Source organism: Magnolia sinica, chromosome 10 (assembly GCF_029962835.1).
Source record: "Magnolia sinica isolate HGM2019 chromosome 10, MsV1, whole genome shotgun sequence".
Classification (NCBI taxonomy): domain Eukaryota; kingdom Viridiplantae; phylum Streptophyta; class Magnoliopsida; order Magnoliales; family Magnoliaceae; genus Magnolia; species Magnolia sinica.
Window position 1 is genome coordinate 67075867 of NC_080582.1, and position 6000 is coordinate 67081866.

Sequence of the window (6000 nt, forward strand, 5' to 3'; positions counted from 1 at the left end):
AATTCTAAATGATAAAAATACCTGGATTTCTCCTTTTGTTGTAGCCCGGAAGAGCCAATTGGAGTAGAAGTTCGAATGTGAAGTTCAATGTCCAATACTCACTTTGATATGGTTCTAAGTTCTAATTGATTTTAAATTAAACCAGATGGGCTAGCTATATTTTATTTTGATTCCAAGAAGAAGGAATACAACAATTCCTCTTTTCAATTTAGATTGGAATATAGAAACAAAATCAAATTAAATAAGCTAACAAAAGAGAATATCAAATAAGCACAATGTAGTTTAAAAAATAAACACAAACTTATCTCAGAGTGATGCCTTGATTTTACTTGAATTGAGTTATCAATCTCTGAAATTTGTCGTCTATTTATAGATGTAAAAATCATGCCTACGACTGGTCCTGAGTACTCCACGACTAGTCGTAGATGAAACGGATTTTTGAATTTTCAAGCGGGATTGAAACAGAAGGTTACATGACCGGTCGTAAGGTGTCTACGACTGGTCGTAAGACCTCTACGACTGGTCGTAGGCCTCAAGGATTCGTTGCTGTAGTTTGAGTCGAAGAACTAGGACTGGTCGAATGACTAGTCGACACTGTTCACATGACCGGTCGAACAGAGTTCAGGACTGATCGTAGATGAACAGAAAATTCCGAACAGTTGCAACAAACTTAGGACTGGTCCTGGATTTTCTAGGACTGGTTGAACCATGCTAGGACTAGTCGAACAAGGTCCAGGACTAGTCTTAGAACAGACCAAATACTTATAAAGTGATTCAATATGAATTATGTATTCAAAATGACCTACCCTAAGGTCAATCTAAGGTCTATCATGCCTGGGACATGAAGTATGAACATTGAAACTTCATTCAATCAAATGAAGGTTAACCTTTGAACCTTATGAAGCTTGAGATCTCTATTTGATGTAGCTTGATCTTGAGATCTTCTACAACTTGGATTTGTCTTCTTAAAATGTACTTCATTTTTTAACATCATCTTTAGACTTGAACAAGCGCTCTTCTGATTGACGTAGTTCTAAACATTGAAGTTTACAGAAGAGGATTAAGTACATGACCTTGCATTTCTTGAAGTAAATCATCGTACTTGACTTGAAGCATTGATGTAGTGTCTTGAACATCTATACAACAACAAACTACACAAGACACATATAGAGGTTTTGACACCACAAAATTTGACAACCAAAGGAGCATGAGACCATAGCACATACAGCAAGCCGTCCATCTGTTTTGACACGTGGGATCCACACCATGATATATATGTTTCATCTGAGCCATCTGTTTGATGGGCCTCACTATAATATATATGTATTTCATTCATCTTGCATAGCAACACGTGTGGCCCACTAGATGTGGGGCCCACCTTGAAGACATATGCATCCAGTACGTGGGACCCACCTCTGAGGAAGCTGATTGGCCGATGTACCTTACACAGCTATATAGTTGCTGTATTGATATCAGCAAGTTCTGTGGGACCCACCTTTGCTATATGTGTATATCCACACCGTCCATTGATGGTGGACCCACCTGTCATGTATGTGTTTCATCCCTGCTGAGGGACCCTCTTGCTGATGTGCTGTAGCCTAGCACATAGGAGCCACCATGATGTACGTGTCTCATCCCTGCCAACCACGTGGACATGGGGCCCATGTAATGTATATCCAAACTATCTATCTATGGGCCCCACCACCTACTTAGCTGTTGTACTAACGTTAACATATCAATGGTCCTAATCATGAGGTTTGTGTATATCTAAACCGTCCATCTAGACTGTGGGCCAACAGTCCACACGAGCTATATGGCTACCGTATTGACGTCAGCAAGCCGTGGGGCCCACATGAGTTATGTGTTACATCTAAACTATCCATCTGAGGGCCTCACCGGCTATATTACTATTGTAGTTGACGTTAGCAAGTTTCGTGGGGACCACCAGATATATGTGTTGTATACCCACGCCATTCGTCCAGTTTGTGGGAACCACCGTGAGGTATGTGTTCATCCAGGCCGTTCGGCCATGCACCCCACCGTGATATATGTGTTTCATCAATGTTGTCCATCTTACATAAGGCCCATTACTGCAGCCCATTGATATAGCCCACCTGTGATGTATATTAGGACCATATGTAGGGCCCACCTATTGTGTATTTGAAGCCTATGGGTTGTTGCCCATTGTGATGTATTTTCGACCCACGGATGCGGCCCATTGTAATGTGTATTAAGACTTTGTTTGAGGCATTGGGGCCACTATATGTTTGGCTCTATATGGGCCACTCCTTGGGAGCAATGTTGGTTAAATGTCCACATTATCAATTATGATTATCGAGGCCGATTCTAATTATCAAGGCCGATTATCGAGGCTAATTTCGATTCCAATTGTCGAGGCCGATTTCGATTTTGATTCCGATTGTCAAAGCTGATTATCGAGGCCGATTCTGATTGTCGATACCGATTCTGATTATCAAGGCCGATTGTTGAGGCCGATTCTGATTTCGATTGTCGAGGCCGATTGTTGAGGCCAATTCTGATTATCGATGCCGATTGTCGATACCGATTCCGATTGTTGAGGCCGATTATCGAGGTCGATTCCGATTGTCGAGGCCTATTCTAATTGTTGAGGCTGATTCTGATTATTGAGGCCGATTGTCGAGGTCAATTATTGAGGCTAATTCCGATTGTCGAGGCCGATTCTGATTATTGAGGCCGATTGTCGAGGCTAGATATCAAGGCCGATTGACGAGGCCCAATGTGATGTATATGCGGCACGTATTTGAGGCCCATTGTGATGTGTATTCGGTCCGTGTTTGAGGCCCAATGTGATGTATATGCGGCTTATGTGATGAGACCCATTGTATGTATTTGAGGGTCAGGCGATGGAGCCCATTGTGATATATGTTAGGCCTATCGTGATGTGTATTAAGCTCTTAATTGAGGCCCATGGTATTGTATATTTAGCCCTTATGTGAGGTCATGGGTCCACTATATGTTAGGCTCTATGTGGGCCATTCCTTGGGGGCAATGTTGGTTAAATATCTACATTATCGAGGTCAATTGTCGATGCCCGTTATTGATACCGATTATGAGTATGTGACAACATAGCATCATAAAACATGCACATACACATCATCTGCATGTTCGTCATGAGATGTGATTGACTATTGCATATGTCATTGGGCAGGTGGTTATGAGACTCCCTGATAGGCGGAGATTGTCTCACATAAGTGCACGGTATGCGCAGGATTGATACATGATTGGATTGTATGACTCATGCATCTTGTATTGTGTTGTGATTACTATACGCCCTAGCGACATCAGGGCCGTAGCTCCACAAGCATATCGTAGATGACCAAATGGGACACCGAAAATCTGTTCTAACATTGGGCCACTATAGATGACCCTGGGTAAAAATTCCTAAACCCTCTTGGTATCAGAGGACACCCTAACGTCGAGACCAAGTGAATACATGAGCGCCCGAGTGCTGAATACCAGGAGGCCGCGTCTACCACTGTGTCATGGTCGGTTGGAAAGGGGGTGTGGCCTTACCCGCCCAAGGGTAGGGGGTATAGTTAGGCTGAGTTTGACCAACTCGTGAATGGGGTCCGCTATCGACGTGCCCAGTAGATATTGGCTAACTACTGGCTAGGCGGATAGTGAGGTCTCTTCCACTTGCGTGGTTGTACGTCAGTGGGCGGCAATTACATGTAGAGTGTACTAGACCCCGGTGATGATCCCAGAAATGTACAATAGTGATTTATGGAGCAGGAGTTGCATACTTATTCATTCATTCATTCACTATCCACTCAGGCTGGTGGTGCGTAACTATTTATTATGTGTACCTTCGCAATGGCTAGAATTTCGGTTAGGGCGCATGGCTAACTTGAGATCAGGAGCTTACCACATTAAGTCTATCTATCCAAATTTAGGTATGAGACTAGTTTGGATAGAAGTCCTTTATGATAGGCCTCATAACTTGCGATACCATCTACTATCATCCCGACTTTACACGGCAGCTTGGTCATTTTATTCGCACCACATATTACATATTGCATTACATCCTCGGCATATGGTATTTTGGGTTGTTATGTTTCTGTACTTATATGGCCTAGATGGACTTAGCAGGATTTGCATATTACATTGTATCCTCGGCATTTGATATTTGGCTCTCTATGACTCCTCATTTGCATAGTTAATCTATATTATGTACTCTGAGATTGTATGTCTTATAGATTTGTCAGTATTTTCGCTTACTCTGATATCGTATGATTCATGATCTTACTAGTATTTCTGATATTATATGATTATGGTATTGTATTGAATACTTGGCACTTACCTTGTGCACACACTTATACCACCCTCTAAGCTTTCTATAAGCTTATGAAACGATAGATGTATGCAGGTGGCATTAGGTTGCAACAGCGTGGAGTTTGGAGCATATAGCTGACTTTTGGAGCTTTGATTTCGATATATGTATTTCCCTTTCAGCATTATATTTAAATGTTTATCTTAGTGGATATGTAATGATGATGTTGCCTTCATGATTTGGGTATACTTGTGGTTATGCTTATTACGAGTTAAATGTACATTGAAAAATTCTCCTTCTAGGATCCCAGGATCAGAATCTGGTGTATGGACGCTAGGATCCGAGAATGGGGTACTTGTAAGTGCTATGGTTTCTAGCTCCTATAATTGTCAAATTTTGTAATGCCAAAACATCTTGGAATCTGTGTCATGTGTATCGCATCAATATATTTAAGACAGTGTAAAGACAATAGTCTTTACTTCAAGATCTTCAAATGCAAGATTGCTTGTTTATGTTCAAGTACAACATCAAGTCTGAATTCAACCTTTCAAGCTTCAAAAGTTCAAGGTTTTCAAGGCTTCATACAAGTTAAGAAAAAGTTTCTATACTTTGATCCTCAAGCTCAAGCTTCAATATGTCACAAATTCAAGCTTCAAAAGTCTCGAGCTCAAGCTTCTACAAATGACAAGATCTCAAGCATCGTGAACTTCAAAGAACATCTATCAACCGAAGGAAAAGAAGTTTTATTGTTCATACATCATGAATAAGGTATGAATGACCCTAGATTGACTATAAGGTAGGTCATTTTGTATACATAATTTAAATTGAGTCATTTTATAAGTGTATAGACTGTTTCTCGACTAGTCTTGGATTTTATTCGACTAGTCCTAGCACTGGCTCGACCAGTCCTAAGGTTGTTACTGATTTTTGAGAATTTTTGTTAAAGCCTTGACCAGTCCTGGAGACTGCTCGACCGGTCGTGTGAACAGTGCTTGACCTGTGCTCGACCAGTCTTACACCCTCGACTCAAAGTTTAACAACTAAAAATGGTTCCACACAACCAGTAATGGACAGGACTCGACCATTCGTGGAGGCCACTCGACTGGTCGAGCAGAGCCTACGACCAGTCATGGAACAACTCTATTCTATCGCGCTCAAAATTTTAAAAATCTATTGGTCCTACGACTAGTCGTGCCAACCTCAGGACCAGTTGAGAGTGCGATTTCTTCAACTATAAATAGAGCACGAATTTCAGAGTTTTATATTCTATTCAAGCTAAATCAATATGTCACTCTGAAAGATAAGTTAGTGATATTCTTAAGCTATATAGTGCTCATTTTATATTCTCTTTAATTAGCTTTCTTTGTATTTGATGTTGTATTCTGTATTTCAATTATATTTGAAAGAGGGATTGAAGTTTTTCCATTTCTTGGAATCAAAATCAAATCAAGCTAGCCCAAGGTTCTTTAAATCTAAAATCTATCTAGACATTAGAACCATTTCAAAAGTGAGTGTGGACATTGAACTTCTACTCCGATTTGGTTCTTTCAGGCTGCATCTAGAGGAGAATATCCAGGTAGTTTACATTATTGTAAATTTCTATCTTTTGGTTTCATTGAGATTGTGCCAGAAAAATCTCTCTGTTTTAGTTTGTCTGAGGTGATCCAGAAAACTCAGAGTGTGGGGTT